The sequence below is a fragment of the Oncorhynchus gorbuscha genome, linkage group LG18, assembly GCF_021184085.1.
Source record: "Oncorhynchus gorbuscha isolate QuinsamMale2020 ecotype Even-year linkage group LG18, OgorEven_v1.0, whole genome shotgun sequence".
NCBI lineage: Eukaryota > Metazoa > Chordata > Actinopteri > Salmoniformes > Salmonidae > Oncorhynchus > Oncorhynchus gorbuscha.
This window is the reverse complement of record NC_060190.1, coordinates 42,309,858-42,322,779: the sequence shown is the minus strand read 5'-3', so window position 1 is coordinate 42,322,779 and position 12,922 is coordinate 42,309,858. Positions and strand designations below refer to the sequence as shown.

Below are 12,922 nucleotides of genomic sequence, written 5' to 3'. Positions count from 1 at the left end.
AAATCAGCATTGCTCGTGTTGTGTGGGAAAAAAACCTATGTCCTTGTGGTATATTAGCCTGTTTTTATTAACGATTGTGAATATTAGCAGTCCAAAAAAAAGTGATGCATTGCATTAGGTTTGTAGCAGCAGTTTCAGAGATCCAAGAAAACGTTGCAAAAGGAGGGTTAGATAGTGTGTGAAATAGATTTCTGAAATCAGTACGTTTTGGTCATTTCCCCCGTAAAATCAAAGTGGAAAAGACTAAATGGAAAGACTAACATTACTATACAAAAATATGGAAAAGGCATCTAATTCAACCTCAGCTGTGACACTTCTCTATGAAAAGCAGGATGTACGATAAAGTGCATCAATCCGTCGCTTTGTCCAAAGGTGGCGAATGTGGTGCTCGAATTCAAGGCTTCTGCCGGAGACTCAGAGCCCCAAAATCGCCGGTCAACTGAATAACCAGCAAGCAACCTGGACCCAAGTCATGGGGAAATTGCAGCCAGGTGTCAGCGTAAAGGTGAGGAAATAAAAAAAAGCAGGGCTGCTCGCGCTGAACTGAGCGGCACTGGAGTTCTCCGACAAGCACTCACCAAAGCTAGCTGGCTAACCTGTATCAGTAACTTTTTTTCTACCTAGTAATTATACTATGACAATGCTTACTTTAACGCTCGGTATTTTGTAAAATAGTTAAAATGGTTAGATAGCTCGCAAACTAGCTTAGCTACCACAAATCAAGTCATGCTAGAAAAGTGGGTTTTCACCAACAACGAATTCGGCAGAAGTTCTGCTCCCATTCATTTTCAAGGAGGGCACGCGATGAGAAAATGAGCATTAGAACCCTGCAAGCAGAGCGGTAGCAAAAGCGGAACTCTGCTCTACTTTATGCAAAATTAATGTAGAGCGTTGGAAAGAAGCATTCTGGTCAAAACCAGTGGAAGCTCCTCAGAGGAAGGGGGGGACGATCCAACTCAGTGAATTTTAACTTTTTAAATGTTTCACAATTTTTATTATCATTTTTAGATATAACTATAATATATGAATGTCTCCAAATAACTGATTAAAACAGTGTTTTGCAATGGTCTACAGTAACCTAAACAGCACCATTTAGGGTAGCACCATGGTATAAACCGGAGGACAGCTATTTTCTGTCCTCTGGGTACATTGACTTCAATACAAAACCTAGGAGGCTCATGGTTCTCACCCCCTTCCATAGAGTTACACAGTAAAGACATCCTCCAACCTATCAGAGGTCTTGCAGTATGAACTAACATCTTGTCCACCCAATCAAATGATCAGAGAATAAATCTAGTACTGAAAGCATAAGCATAGGGCAGCAGGGTAGCCTAGTGGTTAGAGAGTTGGACTAGAAACTGAAAGGTTGCAAGTTTAAATCCCTGAGCTGACAAGGTACAAATCGGTCGTTCTGCCCCTGAACAGGCAGTTAACCCACTGTTCCTAGCCCGTCATTGAAAATAAGAATTTGTTCTTAACTGACTTGCCTAGTTAAATAAAGGTAAACAAAAAGCTACAACCAACTAGCACTGCAGTGCATAAAGACCTTTTAAAAAAAAAATCTTAAGGAGATGCAGCAGAGTGATGGAGCTAGCTATATGTCATAAATATTTTCTTAGTTTACCTTTCACTTATTTAGCTAATTTAGCCTACTCAACAACATGACTCAAACAGAGAGTCAGGTTGTTGAGTAGGCTTTTTAAAATTATTTTTAACTAGCTGGCTATCTATCCAACACTGCAACTCTTCCTAGTCAAGGTACGCTTTCGGTTTTATAAATGTATTGCCACCGGGACAACTGCTAAACTGCTTGCTGTACTGTGTGATTGCATACATGGATTGGATTGTGCGTTTACTAACGTGTTAGTTCTAGTTTGTTGACAACGTTAATATGTTGACAATGATGTAGGCTGTGTAGCGGTTATGATATGAAGGTTAGGCTTGGAGAGTTTTTTGCGCCTGGTCACAAACCGCTCGTGTTGTGCACTGAAGTCCACAAGCGAAGGGAAAAGCTAAAAGGCGGAGAGTGCGTTGATGCAAGAAGGAATTTATACAACAAGCAAAGTGATGAAGCTGTATATGGCTGCTATGAAAGTGAACTGTGTGTGCGGGGATCAGGGGTGTATTCATTCCGCTGATTCTATTGCCAAACTTTTCTTAAATGGAAGCAAACGGAATGAAATTATTGCAGTCCAGATAAGCTAGATGCAGGTAAGAGTGTGAAAGGTGGTATTGAATGTATCACTGTCTGTCACCTTTATTCCTCCAACTTGTCTCTGGACCTGTACACCTACGTTATAAACTTTAATTTGTAGGATAGGTTGTAGCAACCTCGTGATGTTTATAGGGCAAATTCGGGTAGCCTATCATGTAGTAGCCTAAATCTTGTCGATGGTACATTGAACTGGGTGAATGGAATATGAATGACAGTCATCCAATATTTGCTGTAGGCCTAATAGAAATAAGGCCATGCTCATGAAAAAAATGTTTCTCACCTGCCGCCACTGGTCAAAACCACTGTTAGTTTGTAACATGCCATCTCTATTCTCCAACCAACCATATTGACTAATTTCTTGATCCCCGACAAAAGAAATCGGCCTCTATTCTTTAAAAAATGTCAAATGTAATATTCAACTTTTCCCCCATTTTATTAGAGGAAGCCGGCCTGAGGGAAAGTCAGTCTTGCTGTATTAGCTAGCTAGCATGTTCCAACCTTCTCAACATGTTCATGTGCCAAGTCTCATTTCCCCGACTAACCTAGTCACGAAATGTGGCGATGTCTTCACATTATGTAGACAAGGCTCTGCACATTTACATATAAACATTCTAAATGTCCCTTGTTTGTCACGAATATTGAATACAATATTATTTAAACTTACTCTGCCGATTGTCCGTGGTGCTGGTCCCTTAGTTGGTAAATTTTTGACAAACTATCCACAGGAAAGTAACGTTATTATTAAACCGACTTCAAAACAAAGGTCTATGTGTGTGGCAATCAAGATTAGTGATGTTCAGTTTGTGAACAATTCGTTATTTTACAACTCTTTTTACTGACTTGATTCATTTTTCTGAGTGACTTCACAATTGTTGGCCGCAATTGTTTTTCTTTAGTTCATCACTGAAGGTACGTGCACAAGACAGACACACATGAACCATGTATACTGCAGGTGTTTATATGCTTTTACATGTGTGCCAGATGATAGAAATGTTAACTTCAGTACCGATGCTTTAAAAGGTTGGTTAAACAATACTTTCCTGTGGATATTGTATCTCAAATTTCAAGCAACTGAAGGACCAACAGCACAGAGTAAGTTAAAATAATTGTATTCAACATTCTGGCTTGTAGAAAATCTGAGAGGAACAAACACCATCATTTTCCAGATGGTGTATTTAGATATTCACCACCTGGACTACCAGGCAACGACTAACCTAGCTATTACTCCTCGTGACATGAATTAATGTTTGGTCCAACCAGCTGACTTTGGAGTCTAACTCTAACTAACAACTTATTTTAAACCAAATATACTCTATTTGACTGGGTATGTCTTTTTGTCTTCAGGAGATTAAGGCAGTGGGGATAGAACTGGGCATTACTCCTGTCATCAATTCGTGGAGAGGAAATGAAACAGAAAGGATTTGGAGGTACTGTATCAGGAGAAGGCTAGTTATAATGGCCATGCATCCAAAGCCTTGGCTATGTGTTATGCTTCCATTTGAAGCCATTTTAGCTATGGATTGGAACTCCAATCTGTTGGGTTCTTTGCTTGCAATCACACAGACTAATGTGTGGGCCAGTTATACAATACTTTTCCAAACTGGCTGTACTCTTGTGAAGTGTTTAAACAACAACATGAATATGTACTGTATGTATCAGGTCACGTGTGGACCACATGCTTTCTTCCACTTCCCTTATGGAGTTTTCTTGGTACATTGCCATGAAAAAGTATTTGTATAATGGGACCCTTGTCATCCAAAAAGTTGGCTCATGTTTTCCAAAAAGCACCTGGATGATCATCAAGACTCTTGGAAGAATTTCCTATGAGAATATAATTCAAAAGTAACACTTTTTGGATGACATAGGTTCCATTATTTTTGGTGAAAACCAAACACTACATTCCACAGTAAGAACCTCATACCAACGGTCAGCGTGGTGGTAGTGTGATGGTTTGGGGATTTTTTATTTATTTTATTTCACCTTTATTTAAGCAGGTAGGCTAGTTGAGAACAAGTTCTCATTTGCAACTGCGACCTGGCCAAGATAAAGCGTAGCAATTCGACACATACAACAACACAGAGTTACACATAGAATAAACAAAACATACAGTCAATAATACAGTAGAACAAAAGAAAACAAAAAGTCTATATACAGTGAGTGCAAATGAGGTAAGTTAAGGAAATAAATAGGCCATGGTGGCGAAGTAATTACAATATAGCAATTAAAACTAGAATGGTAGATCGGCAGAAGATGAATGTGCAGGTAGAGACACTGGGGTGCAAAGGAGCAAAATAAATACCAGTATGGAGATAAGGTAGGTAGATAGATGGGCTGTTTACAGATGGGCTATGTACAGGTGCAGTGATCTGTAAGCTGCTCTGACAGCTGGTGCTTAAAGCTAGTGAGGGAGATGTGAGTCTCCAGCTTCAGAGATTTTTGCAATTCGTTCCAGTCATGGGCAGCAGAGAACAGGAAGGAGAGACGACCAAAGTAGGAATTGGCTTTGGGGGTGACCAGTGAGATATACCTGCTGGAGCGCGTGCTACGCGTAGGTGCTGCTTTGGTGACCAGTGAGCTGAGATAAGGCGGGGCTTTACCTAGCAGAGACATGTAGATAACCTGTAGCCAGTGGATTTGGCGACGAGTATGAAGCGAGGGCCAACCAACGAGAGCGTACAGGTCGCAATGGTGGGTAGTTTTGTCACATTCTACTCAACAAACTGGATGCAGTCTATCACAGTGCCATCCGTTTTGTCACATGGGCTTTGGTGACAAAACGGATGGCACTGTGATAGACGGCATCCAGTTTGTTGAGTAAAGTGTTGGAGGCTATTTTATAGATGACATCACCGAAGTCGAGGATCGGTAGAAGGGTATGTTTGGCAGCATGAGTGAAGGATGCTTTGTTGCGATATAGGAAGCGGATTCTAGATTTAATTTTGGATTAGAGATGCTTAATGTGAGTCTGGAAGGAGAGTTTACAGTCTAACCAGATACCCAGGTATTTGTAGTTGTCCACGTATTCTAAGTCAGAGCCGTCCAGAGTAGTGATGCTGGACAGGCGAACAGGTGCGGGCAGTGATCGATTGAATAGCATGCATTTAGTTTTACTTGCGTTTAAGAGCAGTTGGAGGCCACGGAAGGAGAGTTGTATGGCATTGAAGCTTGTCTGGAGGTTAGATAACACAGTGTCCAAGGAGGGGCCAGGAGTATACAGAATGGTGTCGTCTGCGTAGAGGTGGATCAGAGAATCACCAGCAGCAAGAGCAACATCATTGATGTATACAGAAAAGAGAGTCGGCCCGAGAATTGAACCCTGTGGCACACCGATAGAGACTGTCAGAGGTCCGGACAACAGTCCCTCTGATTTGACACACTGAACTCTATCAGAGAAGAAGTTGGTAAACCAGGCGAGGAAATCATTTGAAAGACCAAGGCTGTCGAGTCTGCCAATAAGAATATTGTGATTGACAGAGTTGAAAGCCTTGGCCAGGTCGATGAATACGGCTGCACAGTAATGTCTCTTATCAATGGCGGTTATGATGTCGTTTAGAACCTTGAGGGTGGCTGAGGTGCACCCATGACCAGCTCTGAAACCAGATTGCAATGCGGAGAAGGTATGGTGGGATTCGAAATGGTCAGTAATCTGTTTGTTAACTTGGCTTTCGAAGACCTTAGAAAGACAAGGTAGGATAGATATAGGTCTGTAGCAGTTTGGGTCTAGAGTGTCACCCTCTTTGAAGAGGGGGATGACCGCGGCAGCTTTCCAATCTTTGGGATTCTCAGACGATACGAAAAAGAGGGTCATGCAGCAAGACAATGATCCAAAACACACAATCAAGTCTACATCAATCAAATGTTGACCTTATCCCAATTTGTTTTTTTTCACCTTTATTTAACCAGGTAGGCTAGTTGAGAACAAGTTCTCATTTACAACTGCGACCTGGCCAAGATAAAGCATAGCAGTGTGAACAGACAACACAGAGTTACACATGGAGTAAACAATAAACAAGTCAAAAAGTCTATATATATTGTGTGCAATAAGCATGAGGAGGTAGGCTAATAATTACAATTTAGCAGATTAACACTGGAGTGATAAATGATCAGATGGTCATGTGCAGGTAGAGATAATGGTGTGCAAAAGAGCAGAAAAGTAAATAAATAAAAACAGTATGGGGATGAGGTAGGTAAATTGGGTGGGCTATTTACCGATGGACTATGTACAGCTGCAGCGATTTTTGAGACGTTGTGGCAGGACTTGGAACGAGCAATTCATGCTTGAAAATCCACAAATGCCACTGAGTTAAAGCAATTCTGCATGTAAGAGTGGACCAAAATTCCTCCACAGCGACGTGAGAGACTGATCAACAACTACGGGAAGTGTTTGGTTGGAGTCATTGCAGCTAAAGGTGGTACAACCAGTTATTTAGTGTAAGGTGGCAATTTCTTTTTCACACATGGCATTGTGTGTTGCATAATTTAGTTTATTAAATTAAGTATGTAATTGTTGTGTTATTTGTTCACTCAGGTTCCCTTTATCTAATATTAGGTTTGGGTTGAAGATCTGATAACATTCCGTATAAAAATAATAATATGCAAAAGTAGAGCAAATTAGAAAGGGAGCATACAGCTCTGTATGTTTGTCTGGTGGTTCTCCTCTACCTTTTGTCTTTGAATATACAATGTTTCTATTCAGCTTTGTTACTTTCTCAACAAAACAAGCTGATTTAATGGGACCCAAGAGATTTTGGCAAAAAGGAATGTCAAATTAAATTAGTTTTTCCACATTGGAACAAAGTGTGTATTCTGGTTTATGAGTTGTCATGATACACATACACTCATCATGGTTCTCTGACTGATAACACAATATTAGTTTCTGTGATCATCAACTCAATCACTCTGGATTGTTTGGGCCTTCAGAGATCTATGGAGTGGGCAAGGCAGTGGTGAACCCTCCTGCCCTGGCAGTCCTGAGTCACAAACCAGATGGTGCCACCCAGACTATTGTATGGGTGGGCAAGGGCATCGTGTATGACACTGGAGGTCTCCGCATCAAGGGAAAGGTATAAAGGTATGCTTATTGCTGGTCAGTTGGGTTTGCATCCCAAATAGCACCATATTCCCCGTAGTGCACTACTTTTGAACAGAGCCCTATGGGTAAAGGGAATTAGACTGCCATTTGGAACGGGTCATTAATGTGATTATTTTGTCCAATTCAATGGATGTTCGGGAATTTCCAGCCGAATAAGTATTAAATTACAATGCTGTAAAGGTTGAATGTACTTTTCTTTTGCATCAAGACCAACATGCCTGGGATGAAAGAGACTGTGGTGAGGCAGCAGCCATTTTAGGAGCTTTCAAAGCTACTGTCAATCAGGTGAGGCCTACTGTACCTACTACCCCTGCTTACTCTTTCAAGTCAAGTTCTTATTTGAAACATAAGGTCCTGTTAGGAGACACCCTATTGGAACATGTACTGAAAGTTTGGTTAGAGCTGTTGAAAAGTTGAAATGTGTCTTTATTTCAGGGCTTCAAGGACAATCTCCATGCCGTATTCTGCCTGGCGGAGAATGCAGTCGGACCCACTGCCACACGGTCAGATGACATCCACACGCTCTACTCTGGAAAGAGTAGCCATTGGGGGAGCATGTAAACCGGTTAGGCAAGGTAATGGGAACCGGGCTAATATGATGGCATCCTGATGGAGGTAAGTAGAGTTTTTCCTTCTGATGGGCTTTTGTGTGGGAAAGAAACAATTCGCTGGCATTTGAGCAAGGATTCATTATTGGCTTACATTTAGTTTGTTGTTTGGTTAATTTATGGTTTCAATAGCCTTTTGTTGTTTTTGCTGCCTTTCTGATTGAGGAATTTATGGCCTGAAATACATTTTTTTTCCCTCTCTTGTTTTGCTAACTTTCTCACAAAGGACAGTGGAGATCAACAACACTGATGCTGAAGGCAGGCTAGTGCTCTCTGATGGTGTGGTGTATGCCAGCAAGGACCTCTCTGCTGACATCATCCTGGATATGGCCACTCTGACAGGGGCACAGGTGTGTGACGGGTGGCCTCTAGAGCCACAACAGTGCAGCTTTGGCAACAACACTCGCCTACATTACTTTGATGCCCCACACTTCTTTAATCACTTATTGTCATTTTGCAGCAAGAGGGATATCATTTTGCAATTATATAATAGATTTAGGCCTCTAATATTTGATGTATTTGTATTTCTATAAGACTTAGTCCAAAAAATGTTCGGAAGTGATGGTTTGGTAATAAATGTTAGCCCAAGAAAGTCAAGTCATCACATGTACATTGCTGAAACACTCATAAAAGCCAGTTGGGACTGTTTTACATTCACTGCACTTCAATCAGAGCAAAGGTTAACAGGGCTTGTGACAGACATAATACCTAGTAATGAAAAAGTTTTACTTTCCATTGATCTTTGCACTCACTGACATTTATCTTTAGCCCAAGACAAACTCCCCACATTCTCTGAGGAACAAAACAAGACAACTTATCAAGGGTGTCTCACACAAGTGGATGGTGTTAATCACACAAAATTGTTAGGCCTACAAAAAGAGAGTTTCCTTAGAACAGTCATTTTCTAACTCAAAACACACCTCGTGCTGGTGATGACGGCACCACATCCTGTGGTAACCCTCATGATGTGCTGATTCGGCTCATTCTGAAAACACCACATGATGCACCATATTGTCTTTTTTTGTGCTAGCTAATGAATGAGCTAATTGCAAGTGAAACATTTGTTTCGCTGAGGTCTGATCAGCACAAAATTGGGGCTGATTTTTGTTGCTGACCAGAAAAGGTTTAAATCTATACGGAATATAAATGAAACATGCAACAATTTCTAAGATTTTACTGAGTTACAGTTCATGTAAGGACATCGGTCAATTGAAATAAATTCATTAGGCCTTCATCTATGGACTTCACATGACTGGGAATACAGAAATGCATCTGTTGGTCACAGATACCTTTACAAAAAGGTTTGGGTGTGGATCAGAAAACCAGTCAGTCTGCTTTGCATAAAGTTTATCAAGCTGTTGATTGTGGAATGTTGTCCCACTCCTCTTCAATGGCTGTGCGAAGTTGCTGGATTTTGGTAGGAACTGGAACACTCTGTCACACATTAATACAGAGCATCCCAAAAATGCTCAATTGGTCACATGTCTTGTGAGTATGCAGGCCATGGAGGATCTGGAAAATTATCAGCTTCCAGGAATTATGTACAGATCCTTGCGACATGGTGCATTATCATGCTGAAACATGAGGTGATGGCAGCAGATGAATGGCACGACTTTGGGCCTCAGGATCTCGTCACGGTATCTTTAAATTGCCATCGATTTAAAAAGCAATTGTGTTCCTGTTCCTGGATAAGAGTGTCTGCTAAATTACTCAAATGTAAATGGATGTCTTTGCTGTGTCTGTGAAATGACAGGAAGAACGCCACGAGCTCCTGTGCCGGCCTCTATCGGCTCTCACCTGGGTTTTGACTGGCCTGGGGTCTGGGTCCATGTGGACATAGCCTCCCCTGTCCATGCTGTAAGTGACTGGATATTTGAGTTTAGTATGGGTGATTTCCGAGACACAGATTAAACCTAGTCATGAACTAAAAAGCAAACCCAATGGAGAATCCTCACTGAAAATGCTTTATAGTCCAGCATTAGGCTTAATGTGTCTGGAAACAGCTCCTTAAAGTTTCAATTAATATTTAGAAAGTATAAACTAGACATGCTATATTAAATTAATTTCAGCCCCTCTCAGATCTTGACTGACTTGTATAAACAAAGGATCTTCATATGTATAGCTTATCAATCTAGCGCTTATAGATCGGTGAATAACTGTGTAGGAGCTAAGGGAATGGGGGCTGGGAGCCCAAATATAGTTGAGTCATGGTGTAACCTGTCCTCTCTCTCGCTCTTTCCCTCCCTCACACTCTGCAGGGGGAGCGCAATACCGACTTTGGCGTGGCTCTGCTCATGGCTCTGTTCGGCCAGGCCTCAGACGACCCCATGCTCAACCTTGTGTCTCCTCTGGGGGCCGCTACCATGAATGGCGCATCCAGGGACCCGATGGAGCGCGACTGCAAGTGGAGGAGACTGGTGTAAAACCTCCAAGCAGACACCTCTGGACCCACCCACCTCCACTCTTTACACTGACATACACTGAACACCTAGAAAGCATTTCCAATCCTCAATTTTTATTTGACTCATTCACAATGGAGTGACATTTTTTGGGAAAAAGAGCAGGTGGTTAGAATTTCTCTCAAATTTGTTCATGTTGTATTTAATTGACTGTCTTTAATTTTGTCAATTCTCAAAAATTAACCATAGCTATAATAAAATCAAAATACAGCCTTAAATGGTTAAGTAACTGAATAAGGTATTTGATCCTGTGTGGTAAGTGATGGTTTATTTTTCTGTTTCAATGTCCTTGAGCAAATTAGCTTGTTTCGGTATCAGGCAAACACATACTTTGGTTTTTAGCCATAGCCTAGCCACTGATGGCCAACTTCTCATTCTGGACATTGGGAATAACCCATGTGAATAGTAAAGCTGAATATTTGGAATAGGATATATATGTATTTGTTTTCACCTTTATTTAACCAGGTAGGCCAGTTGAGAACAAGTTCTCATTTACAACTGCGACCTGGCCAAGATAAAGCAAAGCAGAGTGACAAAAACAACTCTGCAGAGTTGCACATTAACAAATGTACAGTCAATAGCACAATAGGAAAAAAATGAAAAATCTATACACTGTGTGCAAATGTAGAAGAGTAGGGAGGTAGGCAATAAATAGGCCATAGAGGTCAAATAATTAAAATTGTATTATTAATGATGTGCAACTAGAGATAGTGAGGTGCAAGAGGGTAAGTAATAATATGGGGATGGGGTAGTTGGGAGTGCTATATACAGATGGGCTGTGTATAGGTACAGTGATCTGACAGCTGATGCTTAAAGTTATAGAGGGAGATATAAGACTCCAGCTTCAGTGATTTCTGCAATTCGTTCCAGTCATTGGCAGCAGAGAACTGGAAGGAAAAGTGGCCAAAGGAAGAGTTGGCTTTGGGGATGACCAGTGAAATATACCTGCTGGAGCGCTTGCTATGGGTGGGTGTTGCTATGGTGATCAGTGATGTCATGTATTGTCATATATTGTCATGTCTTGTCCCTGTGCTTTCTCTTCTATTCGTTTCCCCCTGCTGGTCTTATTAGGTTTCTTTCCCTCTCTCTATCCTCTCTCTCTATCGTTCCGTTCCTGCTCCCAGCTGTTCCTCATTCTCCTAACGACCTCGTTTACTCTTTCACACCTGTCCCCTATTTTTGCCCTCTGATTAAGTCTCTATTTCTCTCTCTGTTTCTGCTTCTGTCCTTGTCGGATCCTTGTTTGCTGTGCTGTGTTCTTGTTCCGTCCTGTCGTGTTTTGCCTTCATCAGATGCTGCGTGTGAGCAGGTGTCTCTGTCAGCTACGGCCTGCGCCTACCCGAAGGGACCTGCAGTATGTGGCCGCTTATCCTGTTATTCCCCTCTACAAACTAGAGGATTTCTGTTATCCCCGTTTGGACATTTCCTGTTAAGGATTCAGGATTTGTTATTTTCTGTTTGGACTTGAATAAACTCAGTTTCTGTTAAGTCGCTTTTGGGTCCTCACTCACCTGCATAACAAGTGAGCTGAGATAAGGCTTGGATTTACCTAGCAAAGACTTCAAGATGACCTGGAGCCAGTGGGTTTGGTGACGAGTATGCAGCGAGGGTAAGCTAACGAGAGCATACAGGTCGCAATGGGGGGTAGTATATGGGGCTTTGGTGACAAAACGGATGGCACTGTAATAGACTACATCCAGTTTGTTGGTGGCTATTTTGTAAATGACATCGCAGAAATCGAGGATCGGTAGGATAGTCAGTTTTACGAGGGTATGTTTGGCAGCATGAGTGAAGGAGGCTCTGTTGCGAAATAGGAAGCAGATCCTAGATTTAATGTTTAGATTGGAGATGCTTAATGTGAGTCTGGAAGGAGAGTACAGTCTAACCAGACACCTAGGTATTTGTAGTTGTCCATATATTCTAGGTCAGAACCGTCCAGAGTAGTGATGCTAGTTGGGTGGGAGGCTGCCGGCAGCAATCGGTTGAAGAGCATGCACTTAGTTTTACTAGCATTTAAAAGCAGTTGGAGGCCATGGAAGGAGTGTTGTATGGCGTTGAAGCTCGTTTAGAGGTTTGTTAGCACAGTGTCGAAAGAAGAGCCAGATGTCTACAGAAATATACATGTATATATACATACATATGTATACAGATGGTGTCGTCTGCATAGAGGTGGATCAGAGAATCACCAGCAGCAAGAGCGACATCATTGATATACACAGAGAAAAGAGTCGGCCCCAGAATTGAACCCTGTGGCACCCCCATAGAGACTGCCAGAGGTCCAGACAACAGGCCCTCCGATTTGACACATTGAACTCTATCTGAGAAGTCGTTGGTGAACCAGGCGAGGCAGTCATTTTAGAAGCTAAGGCTATTGAGTCTGCCGATAAGAATGGGGTGATTGACAGAGTCGAAAGCCTTGGTCAGGTCGATGAATACAGCTGCACAGTAATGTCTTTAATCGATGGCGGTTATGATATCGTTTAGGACCTTGGCATGGCTGAGGTGCACCCATGACCAGCTTGGAATCCAGATTGCATAGTGGAGAAGG

The 12,922-nt window shown here is 41.8% G+C and overlaps 1 pseudogene; it reads left to right on the top strand.

Moving 5' to 3' along the window:
* Positions 1–2,205: 2,205 nt before the first annotated feature.
* LOC124004159 lies at positions 2,206–11,265 on the top strand (annotated as a pseudogene).
* The last annotated feature ends 1,657 nt before the right edge of the window (positions 11,266–12,922 follow it).